General features: G+C 38.6%; 1 protein-coding gene across 1 annotated transcript in view; it reads left to right on the forward strand.

Moving 5' to 3' along the window:
- The window catches only part of hdac7.S (histone deacetylase 7 S homeolog), a 204007-nt gene that overhangs the window by 96236 nt on the left and 83955 nt on the right, over positions 1-23816 (forward strand). The window lies entirely within an intron of this gene.

Consider the following 23816-nt stretch of genomic DNA (forward strand, 5'->3'; position numbering starts at 1 on the left):
AATAATAACTTAGCATCAGGTATCACCTTTAGAGAAATGTCTGGATAACTGATGTCCTGAATACACAGTAGGGGTCATTTACAACCACAAGTGCAGCTGCTGTCATGCTAATTTCTCTGCATGAAAAAATCCCATTTCATAAATTGTACCTGCATCCAAAGGAGCTCCTTGCACTTTTGTATAGTTGCACCACACTGTCCCACCTCCTGTTCTGAGTTGAGTGCAATGTGCTAAAGGTGGCTGTTGCTTGTAACATTGCTTGTAAATTACTTCTGAATTGAGACACACAATTTTAATTGTCCGCTTTTGTCTAAGATGCTTTACTGCCTTGCAAACGTATTATAACCCCCAGTGGCGTAACTAGATATTACTGGGCCCCACAGCAAATTATTTTTCAGGCCCCCAAAATATTTAGAGGTTGACTTGTTTCTCCAATATTTATTGAAATTGTATATGAATTAGGGCCTCATGGGGCCCCTATACCTCCTGGGCCCCCCTGCAGCCGCAGGGTCTGCTTCCTCTATAGTTACGCCCCTGATAACCCCATGCAATGACAAGAAAGCAAATGCAATAAAGACAAAGCTTACTATGACTGCTTTTTGTAGCGCCTGCAAAAAATAATGGAAGAATTAAAAAAATGAAAAGTAAGCTGCACTGGGGTGCTAGGTTCAATTCTAGCCAGGTAATATCTGCAAGAAGTGCTTGTGTGGGTTTCCTCCCACTCTCCTAAAACATACAGGCAGGTTAAATGGCCCCTAAAAGTGTGTGTTTCAATGTGATAGGGACCTTAGATTTTTAAGCTCCACTGGGGTCAGGACTGATTGGATGATGAATGATAATCTTTGAAAAGCACTGCAGAAAATGTCAGCACTAAATAAATAAAGGACATTGATAATAAAAAGCAAATTTTGTAGTCTAATCTTGTTTGTTGCACTGCAAATTTTAATTGTGCAGCCTTCATTTTACAACTTCTGCAAATGTGTGGCTTTTCCAGCCTCTTTTTCTGATGAATTGCTAAATTCTTTTTAAGTTACATAAGCACACAAGGTAAGAAATGTCCATATTGTGAATATATGTTCCCCTAGAGACTTTGAATTATAGTCCCCCATAAATGTTTAGTGTATACCATATTAAGATGAAATGATGCCAGAGAAATGGATATACAAGTAGCCCATTCATCAACATCTTTGATTCCTGGAAATAGAAACTAAAATAACACTTAACAACAGTATTTATACCTGCAACCACAAGGTCCTCTGAACAAATGTGCAATAATTGATGTGATTTCCTACATAAACCAAAATCCATATTTTTTTATGTCCCCAAGCCCAAATTGGAAGTAGGACCTTGACTTCAGATTCTTGGATAGCTTGCGGCCATATAAAGTAGACATGAGTAAAGTGAGTTTGGGAAATAGTCAGCATTGTCCCAGATGGAATGCTTGTGTAACTTTACTTTATGTTATTCATTACTCAAACATGGCGTGAGTTTAGGGTTTTTAACAGGAATAAACCACAGTGCGAGTCCTTTGAGATTACATTTCCTTTCTTTCAGCCAGTTGCTTTGTTTAATGGATATATTACATAAAGCAGATTGCGCGGGAGTTGTACAACCGGGAAGTGATTTGTTTAGAATGCATACTATAAATAAATACATGTAAGCTATTCTCCGGATGATAAATTGTCCAAACTCTTTTAATCAGGGTGTAAGAGAATAGGTATATTTGTTCTTTTACATCCATGTCAAATTTCATAAATAAACAAATCTGTTGAAGCATTTTCTTGGAAAAGCAATGAAATACTCTCAAAAAGTGCAGTATAAAGCTTTTAAACCTTTTCGCCTGTGTATTGGGAATACTGTACCTTAATGAGGGAGCACTAATGGCGAAATCCAACTTGCTGTTTTTCAGAAATAAACGTTTCCATACAGTTGAGGCGAATGCATGTCCCGTTCAGCAGACAGCAGGCCGCAGAAGGCAGTGTAGATTTGCAGAGCTCATTCAGTTTCTTATTGCCTGGCTGGGAGAGACACATTTTGCATCAGATTCACATTCAACAAAAAAACATTTGACATCATGAATTACTGAAATGCCCCATTAATGGACTTTAATGCAAGCCTTTCTCTGCTAACAAACAATGTATTCTTCTTGGTTATGACCCCTGAAACAACGCAAACAAGTAAAACATGGATACAATCTAAGAAAAACTGCTTGGTAATTCTACACAAGTGTTCTACAGTTTTTCATAATCTGGCAAATAGAGGGGACAGTAACAATGGAGTCTATGGTTAAGCTTTAAGAGGTCCATGTGCTGTTTCCCAATGAATGAGAATAGGCAGCAGAAAGGGAAGGACATTTGACTGAGGTTATTCGTCCTAAGAGGGTTATGGCAGGCCTGTTTAACTTTAAAAATAACCTCTCACTCTGTTCCACCAGAGCTCAGTGCTGAGAACAAGGCAAGAACAAACTGTGCAGGCCCCTGTTATTTATAGTAGGACTATCTGGCCTATTCAACTTCATACAGTATGTTGTTGACCTAGATCTCCCTGTACCACCACCATTGGGTTTTCACTGGTGCTATCAGTAACGATGGGCGAATTTGCGCCGTTTTGCTTCGCCGCAAAATTCGCGAATTTCGCGAAACGGCGAAAAATTCGCGAAACGGCGCCGGCGTCTAGTTTTTGACGCCGGCGTCCGTTTTTGACGCCGGCGCCCGTTTTTGGCGCCGGCGTCCGTTTTTCGGAAAAATTTTTTTTGACGCCGGCGAATTTTTACCGCGAATTTTCGCCGGCGTTTCGCGAATTTATTCGCTCGGCGCGAATCGCGCAAATTCGCCGCGAATTCGCGCCTGGCGAATAAATTCGCCCATCACTAGCTATCAGTTGTGATATATGTTTTATTTCAACATCTGTGGGGCCACAACTTGGGCACCATTGATATTATTACTATAGTGTAACCCTAGCCATCATGCCTTACAGTTTCTATTAACAACTACTACTCTGCCCCTCTTTACAGTATAACCTAACCCTCAGTGCTCTTGGAGCTCCAAAACAGGTGTCAATGGCCACATGCAAAAGTGATAATCAAAACACTAAGCTTTAGGGCTGGACCTAGGGATAGGCAAAAGAGACACGTGCCTAGGGAGCAATAGCGCTAGTAATAGCGCTGCATTTTCCAAAGTTGCCCGAAGTTGCCTCGCGGAGGAAACTTTGGAAAACGCAGCGCTGCGTGTGCTTTAGCGCAGGTGACTTTGTCCTCTGTCAGAAGAAACACAGCATTTCTTTCCTTCTATTGTGTACACATGGGCTTCTGTATCAGACTTCCTGTTTTAATCTTTAACCTCCAGGGCTAGGGCTTGAGCATGCTCAATTTGCTCATCTCCCCCTCCCTCCTCCCCTCCCTGCTGTAATTTGAGCCCAGAGCTATGAGTGAGCAGGAAGAAACTCTGACATGAAATTATGTCACACCAAGCCAATATGGCAGCTGCTATCCTAAACAAACAGAACACTTCAAGAGCTGTTTACTCAAGTATGGTAAAGCATTCTGCAGAGTAAATATAGTGTTATATGTTGCACTATTGTGGCTAATCTATTGGCAATAAACTGCTTCAGTAGCTTTCCTTCTCCTTTAAGGTATGAAGATCCAAATTACAGAAGGATACGTTATCCGGAAAAACCCCAGGTCCCAAGCATTCTGGATAATAGGTCCCACACCTGTATTAACAAAGATATCCCTGCCCCTTTAAACCTGGACACTGTACCCCAGCCATTACTGTATGTTTCAAGAAATGACATATGGTTTTGTAAGGAAGTACCTATGAAATCTGCTCTGCCACTCTCCATCACTAATAAAGGAGACGGTTGGAACAGGAAATGAGTAAAAACATGAATGTTCTATTACACAATAACACCCTTGAGGCTTCAAAGCATTTGGCTAGATCCCAATACTGGGACACAGGATACCTACTAGAACATAAGATATGTGGATTCCGTTTTTTTCCCCTACATACATATACACTGGCTATCTATATTATATCATTTGCCATAGTGTGTACTTCTTTGAGATACAAAAAAAATGTCACCAGGCTGCCAGCTGGGAACTGATCACAAAGAGACAAATATGTGCTAGCAGCCTACAGTTGGAGCGAAGAGCCAAACTACATCATCTGCAGTTCTCATCAGCAGTTAAAAGCTGTTTGTCATTAAGTAGGTACAACAATGAAAGCAAATAGATAAAGGAATGTTTTAGCACTGGACACAGTACTTATAAGAAAAGATACAGTTAGTTTAGTTGATTATATATATTCCCCCTATCTTTGTACTGGTTTTCTCTTGATACTTTTTTCTTCCCATGGTACAGAAACATGTTTGCTGTTTTCAGGTGAAATTGATCTGTGAATGTGTGTATGGTTCATCAGTTGTTGTTCCTAGGGGCTCTGTTATTCTTGATTTTCCTGGCAAAAATTCGCCGGCGTCCAAAAAACGGACGAATCGCGGGAATGCGCACGCAAAATCACGAATAAATTCGCCCATCACTATTGATCAATGATTACCCTGAACTATGCCAGATTTCCAGAAAACTCTGTTCACCTTTGCGTTAAAGGGCAAGTAACCCCAAAATAAAAATTTGCCTAATATAAGAAAACATAATTCTAAGCAACTTTGCAATATACATTCGTTATAAATTTCATATGGTTTTTAAGTTATTTGTATATGTATTGCTATTGAAAGCAGTGTTTGTCTGTCCCTTTCTAGTCTCTGTGCTGATAAGTGATGTGTGGGCCGGGCTGTTAACTGCGGGACCCGCGGGTCAGTCGGGTTCAGGCTGACATCGCACCCCTCTTCGCGGGTGGTAGGGGGGTCAGGGTTGAGCTCTTCTGCTTAATGAAAGTATATTGGAAAGTTGCTTAGAATTGTGTTTTCTTTTATAAGGCAAATTTTTATTTTGGGGTTGACTTGCCCTTTAACTTTTAGTATAATGTAGAGAGTGATATTCTGAGACAAATTGCATTTAGTTTTCATTTTTTATTATTTGTGTTTTTTGAGTTATTTAGCTTTTTATTCAATTTCAGAAATCTGCTTGCTAGGGTCCAAATGACCCTAGCAACCATGCATGGATGTGATTAAGTAGGGTCGGGCCTAGCCGACAGGGCGCCCTAGGAACCCAGGTCGCAGCGCCAAATTTAGTGGGCGGGCACCCCTAAGCCGAGAGGTCCTGGCACCTGGCCATACGGTCCTAGCGCCCACCCGCATACCCCCTCCCCAGTGCACCCCGGAAAGCTGCTGGGCGGCATGCCGCCCCTAACATTTTGCAGCCCTAGGCCTCGTCACAAATTCAGGTCGTCTACCCTATTTATCGAATGGCAAACTTTCACTTTCATCCTTTGATAAATATGCCTTTAAAAATCCCATAGAAATGAATGGAGAGAGGCAGTATTTCACTGTAGTGGACTGTGGTGATCTCTAACTTCACTCTTTGATAAATATACCCCATTGAGGGGAGGGGAGAGTGTTAGAGGGGAGTGGTCAGGGAGGAGAGAGATGAAGAGGCGAGAGCAGTAGGGGAGCAAACTCGGACTAGAAGTAGGAAGAGGACCTTTAAACAGGTACCGGCCCAGCGCTCATCGTTGCACCCTAGGCAGGTGTGTCTTTTACCTACCCCTAGTTCCGGCCCTGTGAATAAGAGACTGGAATATGAATAGGAAATGAATGGAATAATGAGAAATACAAAGAAGTAGCAGTCAAAAATACATTTGTAGCCTTACAGAGTCAGTGGTCCCCATTTGAAAGTTGGAAAGAGTTAGAAGGAAAACGCAAATAATTAAAAAAACAAATAAATAATAATTGAAATGTTGCTAAGAACTGGCCATTCTACAACATACTAAAAATTAACTTGGAGGTGAACCACTCCTTTAATATTACTATTACCTTGTCACTGGACTTTGGCAGTCAGGTTGAAAGTTCTCACCTTGCCTCATGGCAGGAGCAGCCACGAGATCACCTTTAACTTAACTTTTTATATGATGTAGATATTGTTATTCTGAGACCAATTGTCTTTGGTCTTAATTTTTTTAATCATTTGTGTTTTCTTTAGTTATTTAACTTTTTTGCGCAGCAGCTCTCCAGTTATTTCAGCAGCTATCTGATTGCCAGGGTCTTATCTAGCGACGAGGTTTAAATGAGAGACTGGTGATGAATAGGAAGATAAAAAGTAATAATACTAATAAAATTGTTGCTTCAAAGAATAATACCGTTTTGGCAGTGGGGTCAATGACTCCCATTAGAAAGTGAGGAAAAAAATGAGAAAGGGGCAAAAGAGGAATGCAAATCATTCAGAAACGATTAAAAAAAATAACAAAGACTAACTGCAAAGTTGCTAGAAATAGGACATACTGAAAAGTTATTTTAAAGGTGAATAATCCCTTTAATCTAACTCTAAAACTATCTTTGAGGCCAGTAAATAATGAATGAGGTGTCAGCTAGCATCCATGTAACCTTTTTTGTTCTTTAAATTTCAGTCTACATTTGGAAGCACTGGTTGCTACTCTAGGTAATGAAAGTTTCCCATAAATGTCTATCATCCTTCGTCATGCAGCCTCCAGTTGAAAACCATTCCACTATCTTTAACTGAAATTGCATCATTAAGCTCAATCAACCAATGTGCCTTCAAGAAACTTACAAAAATGTTCTCCAGGATCGAGTCTGGCTTGTGTTTCAAATATGGCCTCACTGTTGAATTCAATGAATGGAAGAGGCTGTTTGGGCTCATTCCTGTGTTCTAGTCTGCAGAAACATTTATAGATGTTTGTTTTGGTTCCACAAATCAGCCACAGACAGAAGCCACACAATGTACTCACTTTGAGAAGAACAGGGGTTTATTAAAGTCTGAATGCCAACAACTTGAAAATTTCAAAAAAAAAATCAAATTTTTAGAGTTTTATTATACCCCAAGGATGGGAAAAGCCAGAATCCATCCGAAAATCTGGCATCTCAGACCTATTTGGAAGTTTTTGAGGTCTGCGCTGGAATTAGCCTGAAAATCCGACTATTTTGGACTTTTTGGGCAAAAATCCAAAAAATTCAAATTTCTGCTCAATTTTTTTGGTGTTTGCCTCAGATCAGATTAAAATGTGATATTTTAATAATAAATAAGGTCCAATCGTGTATTCTAGTTTGGTCGGACTTTATTGGTTAAAATACTCAGATAAATTTGGACTTAGGCCCACACAATACAGTATTGGTTTTAGCCAATGTTTGCTTGAGTATAAGTGTGCATTAAAAAAAACAGATGTTTTTCAAGTACATGAAATTAAAAAAGAGGCAAGAAAGAAGAAGGTTGTAATTGTGTCATAGTAACTACTAAGAATAATATATGTTGAAATGTCCATTGCAAAACAATACAATTGTAGACTGTTAATTTATTTGACTTCAACTGTATTTGTGTTGCCCAAGACTCTATCACATTGGAGATTATGCATCATATACATTATACATAGTATACTCATGGCTTTGTTCAAGATTGTGAAACTTAGCCCTTTAGGTTACACAAAGGGGCAGATTTACTAAAGGGTGAATTATCGCCAGCGATTGCTTCACACACTTCAATTCACTAAAATGTGAAGTTGCATCCTTGGCCCCGAACGCTGGCGAATTTTCACTAGCGATACTTCTTCAGTGCAAACATTTCATAGCGAAGATTCGTTAGCGTTCGTTTATGCCTATCGAAAAATCGCTAGTGATCTTACGCTTAAGTTAATTTGAATAGGGCGGGTACATTAAAGTTGTATGGAGGTCTTTATTAGAGATGTTGGTGCAAATGCTTGAAGTGACCACTTTTTATTACAAATGTCCAAGGAACCTTAATAAAGACAAAGAGATCAGATAATGCCTTACACATGAGCCCACCCTAAAATGAATGTTCCATGGCCCTCAAATGTCTGGGGAAAAATGTTAACCCAAAAAAGTTTGTTAGGACTTTTGCAGGGAAAAGTCGCTAGCATTTTTTCAAATTAAATGCATTATCAGCAGACAGAATATGATGTAAGTGACATAAAATTGAGGAAGATCTAGCTTCATTTTAGCAGTTCGCCTGGTCTGAGGTGGCGAAGTCAACTCTGGCGAAAGAGGTAACATTCAGTAAAATCCGCACTTTAGTGCGGAGCAATGACCATTCGCCTGAGTGAAAAGTCGTGCGAACGAACGCTAGCGACAGTCTCTTTCACTAGCAAATCGTCATCTGTGCTGCGAAATATGTTGGCGCTATATAAATACATGTTAATAATTTTTGCTTGTTAGTGAATTGTTAGTGAATTACATTCGATGTCCCTGCGAATGTAATTTCTGATGAAAAGTCGCTAGCGTTAGCCACTTTGCCCTTTACTTAATCTGCCCCAAAGAGTCTAAATAGAAACCATTCTGGAAATGAGGGTTTTGGTGTTCATGTTTAGTAAATGTCGGCTCCCGGGGCTGCTCTGGAGAGAAATTTCTGTGTCTGAGAGGCTTAGGCAGGCTTCATAATAAAGGAAGATAACCAAGGCTACAACATCAACCAAGCAGGCATGCAGTATATTGCATATGTACTCCTACACACAGGCTTCTTAGAGGCACTTAGAAGTCTTGGTCCAGTTTAATTCACATTGACATTTTGCAGGCTTTGTGCCTATTGGGACTTCACTAAAACCATTTTGCCGACACCCCTGGTGTTTGGACATTCATCATAATCAGCACTGCCTGGGGCTTAGTAACTCATTAACAATTCAAGCCATTCTAATTCTGGATAATTTTAAGTCTACTAACCAGAAAGTTATATTTTGCTACATGTACAGTATGTTTGTGCAGCAATGGGATATAGCATTAATTCATTTTTTTTTTGTGCTAATTTTTTCAGTCAAAATCAAGGATGACCCTTTGTGGAAATTAGCTAAAAATTATTAGACATAAATCTATTTTACGGTAATTTTGTAAAAATGTCCTTTGGGATATATCCCCACTTACTAACTCATTGGTCATGTTTCTTATCTGTTTTTTATGCCACAAGGTATTAATGTGACCTGTTGGCTGAGTTATTTGAAGATTAGACAATGTCCCAGAATTCTTGCTTGTGCTGGGGTTATGGGAAAGTCAGTTGATGTCTATTCAGGGACAAAAAAAAGTTAATTACAACCTTACGTTAGACCAGAAGCAAGAAGATGAAAGAAGTTTTTTTCATATGAAATCCTATTTCTCTTTGACACCGATCAGTAACTCACCCCCAGGAATTTCCATTGCAGAGGTGCATTCATAAACCTCGTACTACATTGAATTGTGATACAGCTAAAATAGTTCTAAGGTAAACATGCCATTTAAGAAAATAGTTGTCTGCTAAAAGGCATAGTTCCCCCATCTGTTTGCTAGACAAAAAAAAAAGACAGCAAATATTAAGGACTTTAACTTACATTCTGTCTTGTTTCCTGTGGTTTATGTTACCAAAATGTGCTGTGAGTGTCTTTGACCTTTGCTCAGATAGCACTAAAATATCACTACCAAGGCCAGAAGCCAATAGATCTGCTGCATATACATCTGAACTCATTGTAGTGGTGGTTTGTGTGGCTTGGTCTTTGCATGAAGATATTGCCTGCACTTTGACAAAGGAGAACAATCATCCAAAATCACATATAGCAGAAAAGGGAGATTTTTGCTTTAAAATAGCAACTTGAGAAAGATCGTAGTCATTCAGAGACTGAGAAAAAGTGCCTCATATGGTGCAGCTTTGAAAAATCACTGAAATAATCAGCTAGAGTTGGAAGGAAAACCCATGGCCCCCTTGGTGCTTGCAGAACTACAGAGCATACTGGGAACTGTTGCTTATCAATAGTTGGGGACACAAGGCTGGAGTAGAATTATATATCATAGCAGACAGTAAATAGGCCGATATGTGCCTGTCATCCCTCCTAATACTCCTAATAAGTGGCCTGTTGGATGAACACACAGCAAAATGAATGAAAATGCTCAAGCAATGTCTGCCTGTCAGTTAAGGAGCTTTTAATTCAATAGTATAAGGGGTGTTCTTTACCGTAGGGCATTGGAAAAGCACCCAGTGTGCCATTACACCTAATAATGAAACAACCATCATTTATTGTATTATTAAAGTAATGAACCACCCTGTTTTTCTGCTAACATCTTTTTTATTGATCTTACGTTGAACGCAGGTACATATTTTCCTTGTTACCGTTCTGAAAGCATTTTTCATTGGCAGTGTTTATGTTAATGGACATTGTCACAATTCTGTCAGTGAATGCTCTTATACACATGCAGCATACATACCTCCCAACTATCCCATTTTTAGAGGGCCAGTCCCTCTTTAAACAGCTCAACCCCCAGTCCCTCGTTTGTACTGGAAAGTCCCGATATTCTCTGCACTGAACAGGAAGAAAAAGAAGTAAAGTTTCTAACTTAATTGGCTTTTGGCAGAGAGCCCAGAACAGCCACAGCTGCAGATAAGATACTTTTGTAACAATTTTGAGATAAGCAAATAAGTAATTGTAACAATATAAGATAACAGGTCCCTTGGGACAAGTTAAACTCACAGCTTAAAGGGCAATTCACCTTCATAAGCAAAACTGAAATAACTGAAAAAAACACAGAAATATGTTCAAACTTTCATAGCTTGCCAAATTTTGTAAAATGAACATGGTAATTAGGGGGTGTGGCCACAAAATGGGCGTGGGCAAAAAATTTGCCGCACTGCGCACAGCAACTTTTATAGTCCTTCTTTTTATGGTATGCAACATATTATTCTTTTTTTCTATGCATGATCCTCCTTTGCTCGCTTGCTAATATATGATAAATATAGATGATCTGAGTGGCCTCTGCAGCTGCCCTTTAAAAAACTTCAGTACAGTACTGAGATCTGTTAATAATCTCCCTATTTGACATCACAGCTCTAATGGTAACGGGCACAGCAAAATTAGAGGGACAGGATTAGTAAACAGGAAGCAGTGTGATATTGTAATTGCATGAACTGCACTGAAGGAGAAGTGAGAAAAGCTGTGATTATACATTCTTGCAAATCAAGAAGAGAAAGCAAAGACACAGGAGATAGACAACCACTTTGCCCCTTCATGCTTAACTGAGTAGTTTTGGTCAAGGAACATTATACAAAATCAGGAAGAGAAAGCTGATAAACTGGGAAGCTGCATTTTATATTGTGTCAATCTCAAAACCTGTTAATAGAGCTGGACAATTTTGATCACTTCCTTGATCTACAGGTTAAATCATTTACTTACTGCCGGCAAGCACATTTCCCTGCAGCAAGTTTATTAAAAGTACTTGCATTTCTGTATGGCTGAAGACCCTGGACATACAGTTTTTCCATCTACACAAACCAGGCGGTAACTCTAAGTTTCCAAAGTGGCCTGCATCAATAAGCGCAGAACAGATGCACTACAAGAATCAGGCACACGCGTCCCTCTCTTAGCGAATGCTGAAAATTATGTCTACTGGAGAAGTCGAAGTGGGATTGCAACTGTGTTTGTTGTAAAGCAACAGCCACAGATAGACATACTATACTCTGGAAATGGACTGAGGCTTGTGGGTGTGGGATAACAGGTATAGTAGGGAGAGATGGTGCCTATAGTAGCAGTGGGATAATAGTATCTGGGAAGGGACTGTGGCTGTGGGATAGCAGGTATAGTAGGGAGAGATGGTGCCTATAGTAGTAGAGGGATAATAGTCTCAGGGAAGGGTCTGAGGCTGTGGGATAGCAGGTAAAGTATGGTGCCTATAGTAGCAGTGGGATAATAGTCTCTGGGAAGGGACTGTGGCTGTGAGATTGCAGGTAAAGTAGGGAGAGATGGTGCCTATAGTAGCAGTGGGATAATTGTCTCAGGGAAGGGACTGTGGCTGTGGGATAGCAGGTATAGTAGGGAGAGATGGTGCCTATAGTAACAGTGGGATAATAGTCTCTGGGAAGGGACTGTGACTGTGGGATAGCAGGTATAGTAGGGAGAGATGGTGCCTATAGTATCAGTGGGATAATAGTCTCTGGGAAGGGACTATAGTAGTAGCAGTGGGATAATAGTCTTTGGGAAGGGACTGTGATTGTGGGATAGCAGACATAGTAGGGAGAGATGGTGTCTATAGTAGTAGTAATAGTCTTTGGGAAGGGATAGCAAGTATAGTAGGGAGAGATGGTGCCTATAGTAGCAGTGGGGATAATAGTCTCTGGGATGTGACTTTGGCTGTGGGATAGCAGACATAGTAGGGAGAGATGGTGTCTATAGTAACAGTGGGATAATATTCAGTACTGTAATTTAAATAATGAACACAACAGGAGGGGAGATGTGCCAAAACAAGGAAAGCAAACCATTAAATAAATGATGCATGTGTAACATGACATCTACAAAGTCTGCTTTGCCCTAACATCCACTGATGATTACTCCAATGACTCACTTATGTGAAATTAGCAAGCAAAGAAACTGAAGAACATTGAACTTTGTTAGAAAATTTACTTCTTAATCATATGCAAATCATAAAATGTTTTCTTGGTCTACAACAGATCAGGATTAGCTGAGTGGTTCAGAAAGAATGGTTTCTACTACTGTATGTGTCATTTCTGGAAACACTGTATTATTTTCCTGGTAAACTGTAGGATATAGGAGGAGTAGGGCCTATAGAGTACCTTTCAGGGTCTTATGCTAAAGACCCTAGATTGATTCAATATGGCAACTCCTCATGACCCTGCATGTCACTTAACTTCCTGGTGTGCCTATAATGGTTGTCTTGAGTCCTGTGGGAGAAAAGTGCAATATAAATAACTCCAATGTCAAGCAGATTTCTAATACTCACAAATATACTTACACTCACTCAGCTCTACTTTGGTATATATACAGAACTTCAACACTTTCACTACAAAAACTAACCAATAGCTATATTTAAGCACAATTTATTAATTTGCTAAACAAAGCATAACAAAATAAACCAGATAGCTTGCTTTATGCATTTCAAGATGTACAGTCACCTTTTTGCAAGTGCTGCTATACACTCATCACGTAAACCCATAAACTCTGCATAGTTTTTCTATTTTCTGAAAAACCTTACATGTTCCAGTGCCAAGTCTTCGCCCTTTTAAAGGTGGTTACCAAAGGTTTTTGCATTTTGTATAGAGCAAACAGATTTAGGGGCTGATTCACTAAGCTCGAGTGAAGGATTCGAATGAAAAATACTTCGAATTTCGAAGTATTTTTTGGGTACTTCGACCATCGAATTGGTTAAATTCGTTCGAATTCGAACGAAATCGAACGAATCGAACGAAAAATCGTTCGACTATTCGACCATTCGATAGTCGAAGTACTTCCCCTTTAAAAAAAACTTCGACCCCCTACTTCGGCAGCTAAAAGCTACCGAAGTCAATGTTAGCCTATGGGGAAGGTCCCCATAGGCTTGCCTGTGATTTTTTGATCGAAGGATTTTCCTTCGATCGTTGGATTAAAATCCTTCGAATCGTTCGATTCGAAGGATTTAATCGTTCGATCGAACGGAAAATCCTTCGATCGATCGATCGCAGGATTAGCGCTAAATCCTTCGACTTCGATATTCGAAGTCGAAGGATTTCAATCCGAGGGTCGAATTTCGAAGTATTTTTAACTTCGAAATTCGACCCTTAGTGAATCGGCCCCTTAATGTATTCTCAATGAGAACAAAGAGTTGCATTTTCTATACAGCGGAAAATAACTGCTTGAGATTGTAGACATGCAAATGCAATAATAGACAAGAGATGTATGTCAACGCTGGCAAACAAGAGAACACAGAAAATAAAGTGTTTGTACAAATGTATGTATTCAGCATTGTAGCAGTCTATAACAACAAATGGTCATAGTATTAAAGAACATAGAGGGGGCATGCACTGAATGAATTGCATTGAAGCAAATGTATTATTTGTTTTATGGATAACTATACAGGGTTAGTATATGGTGCTTATTATATTGATTTTGAGTATATTTTACTTCCCTGTCAATCTAGAGCAGTGATCCCCAACCAGTAGCTCGCGAGCAACATGTTGCTCTCCAACCCCTTGGATGTTGCTCTCTGGGTCCTCAGAGCAGATGCTTATTTTTGAATTCCAGCCTTGGAAGCAAGTTTTAATTGCATAAAAACTAAGTATAGTACCAAGTAGAGTCTCCTGTAGGCTTCCAGTCCACATAGGGGCAACCAAATAGCCAATCACAGCCCTTATTTTGGCACCCAAGGGACTATTTTATGCTTGTGTTGCTCTCCAACTCTTTTTACATTTGAATGTGGCTCCCGGGTAAAAAAAGGTTGGGGACCCCTGATCTAGAGGCAGTGACAGAAGAGACTTTAAAGAAGTTGTTCACCTTTAAACAAACTTTTAGTATGATGTAGAGAGTGATATTCAAGACATTTTGCTACTGGTTTTTCATTTTTTATTATTTGTGGTTTTTGAGTTATTTAACTTTTTATTCAGCAGCTCTCCAGTTTGCAATTTCAGCAGTCTGGTTGCTAGCATCCAAATTACCCTAGAAACCATGCATGACTGGACTATGTATAGAAGAGGGCCTGAATACAAAGATGAGTAATTTTAAGTAGCAATAAATGTGTAGCCTTACAGAGCATTTGTTTTTAGATGGGGTCAGTGGCCCCCATTTGAAAGCTGGAAAGAGTCAGAAGGAGACAAATAATTCAAAAACTAGAAAAAATAAAAAATAAAGACCAAATTGAAAGGTTGCTTAGAATTAGCCATTCTATAACATACTAAAAGTTTAATACAGAGGTGAACTACCCTTATAATATTATCAGATGCAGTTATGATTTAACATTATATTTCTATTCAATAGTTCATCCTTCCAAATGGAGAGAGGGTGTATTAGAGAAGACATCATTATAATCACTGGCTTGACCCTTCTTTGTAATTATACTTTGTGAATATCTACAGATACCTCTTCTCTAAGTTCCTAAGCAAGTGTAATTGGGCTATACATATAAAAATAGTTCCCATAAAAAGTTCCCGTGTGTGGTACCTTCATATTTGTTTTTACCACTCCTGGGTTAGTTGTCACTGCAGTTAAGGATAGTTTTATATGGTCATGAAACTTCTCGGAGATTTATAATATCCTTATTAGGGATGGGCAAATTTTTTCACCTTGTTTCGCTGTGGAAATGACGCCCATAGACGTTTTACAATAGGGGGCACATTATTCACTTTCCCCCATATGTTAAGAACTAAGTATATATATAGGGGGTTATTTAAAAGAAGGCACTAAGTTTGCCCAGGACAAATAACCCAAAGCAACCAATAAGATGTATGCTATTAAACAGGTGACCAGAACGTGCTGCCTTCTGATTGGTTTCTATGGGGTATTGCTCCTGGGCAAGCATAGTGCCTTTTTTTACATAACCCCCTATACTAGTTCTTTACATATGGGGGAGCGTGACTAATGTACCCCGTATTGTAAAATACGGATATTATAAATGACCGAGGAGTTTCATGACCATAACCCCTTATATACTGTATATATAAGTCATGTAGACAAATAACGCATATAAACAACTAATGAGTATAATAAAGTAGAAGTACTGTGAGCAAAACATCTCTCTAGAGTCTTATTAGCAGCTTCGTGTTAGTTATGGTAATTTTTTTAAAGGTCTTATCCAAAAAATACATTGCATTGCACACATGTGTACACTATAATTGAAAAGCCTATGACCCTAGGAAGTGCATGTTCACTCTGCAGGCTCTCCTCATATCTGCCCACCACATGTGGAGTAGATGAGGGATTTAAGGATCACTTTGGGTTGGTGGATAGAAACAACAGGAAAAACCTTAACCCTCCCTCTCTAGCCAATCACGGGTCATCAGTTTCAGGAGAACAGAGAGGCAGAAAATCCATTAGTTGTATTTTGACTGAAATTCTATCCTTCCCCAGGAAAGAAGAGAAATAAGAGCAAGTTGGCACAAAGCTAAGCCTCATACTGCTCAAGGGAATAGTAATCCCCAGACTCCAGTAGGAAAAAGCAACAACCCAATATCCTTCTACTTAAGAAAAGTCATTGATAGCATCATTAAAGCATTTGGTACTCTGAAGGACCCTCTATTTTTTCAACTTATGTTTATTTCCCTTAGTGTTTTATCAATATTAACTGAGGTGTATACATAATGTGACTATTTATGAGGATTTTTGCTTTCGATCTTTTGGTGTAATTGTTTTTAGAGTTTTGTTATCTCATAGCTGTACAGCTTTGTTTCATGGGCAACTATGTCATAGATCAAACACGCACAGTATCTAACATCCTCCCACATCCTTTACTAGAGGAAAATAGAAGCCAACAATGTCCTATGTCTTCTTTTGGCTCCTACTTTTGGAAATCACAAAAATGATGATACTGTAGAGAGTTTATTGGCTCTATGACTGTTATTATAATGTGCACTTTGATACACTCAAAAAGTTGTTTTCAGCCATGTCTGCAAATTGTCTGAACTCATTATGACTTACAGATAACTGTTTTATCAACACAAATTTTGTGGCAACACAAACTTTGTAGCAACATAACATCATGAAAAGGGGAGGGGGTAAGAACACTGTGAAGGCTTTTTATAGAGGAACTGATGGTATTTCCTCACAGAATGGACTAAAAAAACTAGATGAAAGCTTAAGCCCTTTTTATTTAAAATAGAACAGAGGAACAATTTCACAAACAGCCGCAGAATATTTATACATAAAAAAGGGAACTATGTTTTGATAGGCAGCAATAGGGGAAGAGGCGATTTCAAAACTTTTCCTGAAAGCACAACGGCCAAGAGATATTTTGGTAATAGTATCTTCTGATTGCACCTATATAAAGATTACACTCTGGTAGTCTATTAAACCAGGAGCTGTAGGCATCCTCTACATACTATGATGGGTGGATGGGGAACTTTTTGGATTTCTTAGCAAGATTTGTTTGGCTAAAATTTTACTTTAAGAGCTTAAAATGTCATGTTGTTTTTAAACATCAATCAAAATCAGGCTAGACCTTTAGGCAATAGGTACTATGGCAATATGGCAGCAACACAGTTTGCCCCATTTGAAGTCAGCAACTATAAGATAGCATTTTATTTTATTGGTTATTAGGAATGTGGGTTACTAGACCTGAAGAAAAATTTGTGCTTGTTATTACATCCCACCTAAAAGAGCTTCCATCTACGGAAATTGGCGTATAGTTATGTTCTACTGATCATAATGTACATTAGGTCCAATGGTCAGCGTTGCTGCCTTGCAGCACTAGGATCCTAGGATCGATTCCAACTAGGGAAATATATGCAACCAGTGTGTGTGCTCTCCCTTTATTGTATTGTTTTTTTAAGGCTACTCTAGATTCCTCCCACGCTCCGAAAACACACACACACAGATTAATTAATTCCTACTGAAATTGATCATAGCGTGTAAACGTTATATCGACCTTGGATTGTAAGATTCACTGGGGGAAGTTCTAATGTCAATCTTCTGTACAGCACTGTGGAATATGTCCGCACTATATAAATAAATAATAAGAATTGAGTGGATTCCTCTACCACATTTTGTTCTTTGTATCTTGCAAACAGTAGTCATCTATTCAGGAGCTTACGTGTCTATGTTGCTTACTGTCTATATGTTTGTCGCTACTGTATAATATATAATTATATAATATATATATAATAATATAATATATTCTAAGCCCTTCATAAAGGTTTGAGCCACATTATGAACAGCCACAGGAGCAAGGAATTAAAAACATAGGATGGGATTAAAGAATAGTGTAACTCCACAAGGATCTTGAGCAAATCATCATAGGGCTGTCATATTTCAAACTTGGAGAAGACAGACATTTTGTAATCAATTAGGACCTTCCACCGCTCTACTCCTGGCCCCTTGCAAGCACTGCATCCACATTTACACCCCTGGGGTCCGTGGGAATCATTTACAATTTAGACGCCTATTTATCAAAAATTTCATTTGTGAATTTTAGAGGTTTTATTAAACTCACCAAACACAAATTTGTGCTGATTTATAAAAAAAAATAATTTCAAAAGCGTGATATCTTAAAAATTTGAAAAAGCTCTATGCACTGCAATTACATCCATCCAAACTTTTAGGAAAAAGCAGTCTTTTAAAATAGCCCCATTGAACTCACCAGCTTTTACATTTTACATTCATGTTTTTTTTTCTGCTTAATAAATATCAAGCATTCACGTTTATAAAACTCGTTTGAATCTTAGTGCAAAAAAACCCTCAAATTCAAAAGTTACTACAGGTATGGGACCTGTTATCCAGAATGCTCGGGACCTGGGGTTTTCCGGATAACGGATCTTTCCGTAATTTGGGTCTTTATGCCTTAAGTCTACTAGAAATTAATTTAAACATTAAATAAACCCAATAGGCTGGTTGTGCTTCCAATAAGGATTAATTGTATCTTAGTTGGGATCAAGTACAAGGTACTGTTTTATTATTACGGAGAAAAAGAAAATCATTTTTAAAAATTTGGACTGTTTGGATAAAATGGAGTCTATGGGAGACAGCCATTCCGTAATTCGGAGCTTTCTGGATATCGGGTTTTCGGATAAGGGATCCTATACTTGTACTAACAAGTGCTACTTAGTGCCACTTTGAATCTATTAAGTAAATTTGCAGTAGTGACTCATTGTTCATTTCATCGCAAGGTGTCCCCTGGATAACAGTGATTCAAACTGTGTGTCTAATACAGTATTAACTCCCAGTGTTAAATATATAACAGTGTAATGTTGTTCAGCTACAACTTCCTTACACTGGTCTTAATTGTGTGTCCCTCAAAAACAGATACAAAGTAACCTTATTGCTTTAACAAGCACCACACAAAGGAACAGCTCCTATTTTCAGGTTACTGGAGGACCTTTTTAAGGGTCACTGGGGTGACTAATCTCCCTGTGGACTGACCCTTAAGGCACCTGTGTTCCAAAACTTTGCAAAAGCTACACCTTAGCTACAGGGGAAAATGCACACAAAATCAAGGTAAAATGTTGCTTCCCACCTCCTGATACATAATAATACACGATTATGAGAAAGGTAACTCTAATAACCCTAAGTTCAGCCCAATAAATACAGTGAGCAGATGGGTGTTGATATTTATCTGTCTGTAACTCTAGTTAAATTAAAAGAATTACTTGAAAACTAATAGGTACATGCTTCAATGGAAAAATGGATTGAAGAAAAGAAATCTACAACATTTATATTCAAACTAATAGGTTTCTCTTATAGAGACGAGACCTATACATTTTACAGCACACTAAAAACATGGGCAGTTATCCCATCCATTCTAAAAGTTTTAAAAAACATGCACAAGCAATATTTTCTTTCAGTACGGGCTTTTTGACCACTAATAAGGCAACGGCAGTCAAAATATCCCATGGGCCTTACCCTTGAGACTACAGTAGATATGTATTGTCCTTAATATTCACTCCCTCTGCTAATCAAAAACGAAAAAAAATAAAACAATTAAAACCACCACTAGTCTTAGAACACCATCGGAAAAAACTGAAATAAACTCCGAATTAAGTTTAACTAAAAGAAATGACTTTTTCCTGTATGGTACGGATATCAAACATTTTCTAATTGTCTGAAAAGATCACAGAAAACAGAATAGAATAGATAAAGAATCAGGTCAATTTCAAAAGCCCCAGTGCAAAATTGCAACCCTTAGCACTCATTTTAAAAAAAAAATTCCCCCAGCTCTTTTTTTAAAAATTCCCTTGTGTTCTAAATGTTGTTAGAAAGGAACACTAGAAATGTTTTTTGTATTAGGTCAGAACCCCACAAGAAATGTCCTTATTCCTGCTTTAACCACTTTATAAGATGTTTTTTTCGCAATATACAATTCTGCTCTTATTGCCATACTCTGTAAGGTATGTATGATAAGTAGTGGTGTGTCAAGGCTCTTAAGTAGTTGCTAACCTGAAAAAAATAGCTAATTTTATCCCTTATGCAGTGACTAATGCGATGTCAACAATAAAGCCTTATGTACTGAATGATTGCTTAAATCGAAAGCAAACTTGTTTGTTTTATGATTGTTTTCTGATGGTTTCTATGTAGCTTGCATTCTTGCAGCAAGGGCTTCAGCCAGTAAGGATTCAGGCTTTTAGCATAACCCTTGTGAAATCTGGAAATCATTAGTGGATGTAATGGCTTAAATACTTGCAATCTGTGACCAGGTTAATAAGAAAAATCCCATTTTAAGTGCCTGTAGAAAAAGATATATGTTCTAGTCATTGTAAATTATGCAGTACGTGTTTTTTGAGAATTTCCATATGTTCAATGACTTATATATACATATATTTAATGTTCCCTCTAAGTTCTTGTAGGCCAATGTGCTTTTGTGTACACTTTTCAGGGCGATGATTGTCTCAGTGCACGTACTGGACTATATGTGCATGCCATAATTTGTTGTCTGTGGTTGTGTCATAACCTTGAAGGTGTAGGCACAAACCCAAGGCTTATATGGGAAGTTGCAATTATTACAGCAGATTTTTTCCTTTTTGGAGTCTCCTTAGGCCTGATTGTACATAAAATATTGTAAAAAAAAAAAAAAAACCCTGCCTATGGCCCTTACACATACAGGTATCCACTGTGGGAGCCTCCTGAACTCCTATCTGCTCTAGCTAGAATGAAAGATATTATTTCTCAATATACACTGTGTGTGTGGGTTGTCTATAGTAGTGCCATTGCTTAGGGCAAAATACCTGGCCAACCCAAGTTTAATACGAACAGCAGACACATATGGCAACTTGCAATCGTGAGAGGATAATAGGAGTTGTAATAATAATTAATAGTAGAGGTTGCCCTTATATAAAGTGTTTTTGTTGCAGTCCTTTCACCAAAAGAAATCTGTGGAATGCCATATTTTGCCACAGTATAAAACTTCTGCTCTGCAGGTCCAACAGAGCCTCTACTTAAGGTGGCCATACATGGAGAGATCCGCTCGTTTGGCGATGTCGCCAAACGAGCGGATCTCCCTCCGATATGGAGTTGGGCAATATCGGGCTGATCCGATCGTGGGCCCTAGGGCCCAACGATCGGATCCTAACGATGCCTAACGGGCGGTCGGATCGCGGGACTGCATCAACGAATAGATGCGGCCCCGATCCGATGGGATTTTTTGTCCCATCCGATCGAGATCTGCCCGACTTTCGGCCAGATCTCGATCGGTGAAGCCCGTCGGGGGGCCCCATACACGGGCCAATAAGCTGCCGACACGGTCTGTCGGCAGCTTTTATCGGCCCGTGTATGGCCACCTTTAGACTCCCTACTTGCATGTTGCATGTCTGTGATTATGTATCAGTTGGACAAATAATAAAAAGCACAATTAATTATCATTAGGTTCTATAATGATGTGACTTTCTCTTGGGATAATAGCAGTTGTTGATGGATGTCCCGTTTTATATCTTTTGTCTTGACAACTTTAAACCAAAATGCCAAAAACAGCAGTGGTCTATAACTGAGCCCTAAAGTAAAATTGTACTAAAAAACAGACTGATCTGTGGGGAATAATGATTCTGAAATCTCTTAAATCTTTCCTCTTGCATAAAACTGCACCAGGACTAGGCCCCACATAGTACAGTCATAACTCTTGTTTTCCCCTTCTAAAAATTGCTCTCCTTCCACCAAAAAATGTACAAGAATAGTAGAAGTCACCTTAGATTTCTGTGGCCTTTCATGATTCATGTATACTCCAATATCCTTAAAGGGTTGTTCAATTTTACATTAACTTTTAGTATGTTATAGAATGGCTATCTGAGCAACTTTTCTATTGGTCTTCATTATTTGTTTTTTATTGTTTTAGAATTTTTTGCCTCATTCGTCTGACTCTTTCCAGCTTTCATGGGGGTCACTCACCCCATCTAAAAAGCAAATGCTCTGTAAGGCTACAAATGTATTGTTATTGCTACTTTTTTTATTACTCATCTTTCTGTTCAGGCCTCTCCTATTCATATTCCAGTCTCTCATTCAAATCAATGCATTTTCAGTAGGGTAATGTGGAACCTTGCAAAAAGATTGTTGAAACTGCAAACTGGAGAGCTGCTAAATAAAAACCTTAATAACTCAAAAACCACAAATAACAAAAAAATTTTTAAAAGTTAACTCTCCAGTTTGCAGTTTCAGCAGTCTGGTTGTTAGGGTCCAAATTATCCTAGCAACCATGCATTTGAATAAGAGACTGGAATATGAATAGGCAATTACACACAAAAAAAACAGGAGCATCATACCTCCAATTGGACGCTCCTATCCGTGCTGGACGTGTAGCCTGACCCCCACAGGAAATCAATAGCGTAAAGTTTTGTAAAACACGAAGCATCAGGAACTGGCAATAAAATATCACTTTTAATAGTCCATTTAAAAACATTCCAACATGTATAATACACCAATGGGATCTACGCTTTACGCGTTTCGTGGCATCACGCCACTTCCTCAGAAGCGATCACATGAATAGGAGAGGCCTGAACAGGAGAAAAAAGAGCAATAAAAAGGAGCAATAACAATAAGTGTAGCCTTATAGAGCATTTATTTTTAGATAGGGTCAGTGACCCCCTTTTGAAAGCTGAAAAGAGTCACAAGAAGAACGCAAATAATTAAAAATCTATAAAAAATAAATAATGAAGACCAATTGAAAACTTGCTTCGAACTGGCCATTATTTAGCATATTAAAAGTTAACTTAAAGGTGAACCACCCCTTTAAGTTGCTGCTCATACCCCTGCTTCTTTCCCTGCCTTCATTTGAATCCAGTTTGAGTGACAACATCAGAGAAAATATCCTTCAATTCTGTAGAATCTATTTCTATACCTAAACAGAATGTATAAATCATAAACATCACATAACAAAAAAAAAACTTAACATAAAGATTTCTCTGTGCCCTTATTGCAGATGTTCTGCAGGAAACTTCTCCCGGTTTCCTGCTGCTCAGCTTAAATAACAGGACATTTGTTTCAGAAATACAGTATATACTAGTTAACAATGCAAAAGCCGCCCAGGTAGTGTGTCCTATAGGGATGCTGTACAATTTCCCATGTACAAAAACTACATTCAAGTAAATGTATGACATTTTTGGACTTATCTAGTGCTCCATAACTGTCAGTTATACAAAAGTTTGGGTGAATGCAGCAATGTGGGAAATCATAAGAAAGCCATCTTCAAGGAGACGGGCAAATTCATTGTTGTGGTGTATTTGTTCCCCTCCTTACTTTACAAAATACTATCACATGAGAGCACGTGGACTGTCCCATTTTTAGAAGGACAGTCCCTCTTTTGACAGCTCAACCCTCAGTCCCTCGTTTGTACTGCAAAGTCCAGATTTTCTCAGCACTAAACAGCCAGAAAAAGAAACAATGTTTCTAACTTAATTGGCTTTTGGCAGAGAGCCCAGAACTGCCACAGCTGCAGATAAGATACTTTTGTTACAATTTTGAGATAAGCAAATAAGTAATTGTAACAATATAAGATAACAGGTCTCTTGGGAAAAGTTATACTTAGCTTAAAGGGCAATTCACCTTCATTAGCAAAACTGTAACAACTGGAAAAAAAACCCACAGAAATATGTTCAAACTTTCATAACCTGCTAAATTTTGTAAAATGAACATGGTAATTACTGGGTGTGGACACAAAAATGGGCGTGGTCAAATATTTCACCACAGTAAACGCGCCAACTTTTTTGTCCCTCTTTTCATTCCCAAAATGTTGGGAGGTATGCATAAGAGCAATATTATACTTTGCCATTTACTCAGATCATGTCCTGCTGGTAATATCCCAGTAGCATTTCTAGTTAGTGCTGACCAATGAACTGA

Source organism: Xenopus laevis, chromosome 2S (assembly GCF_017654675.1).
Source record: "Xenopus laevis strain J_2021 chromosome 2S, Xenopus_laevis_v10.1, whole genome shotgun sequence".
Classification (NCBI taxonomy): domain Eukaryota; kingdom Metazoa; phylum Chordata; class Amphibia; order Anura; family Pipidae; genus Xenopus; species Xenopus laevis.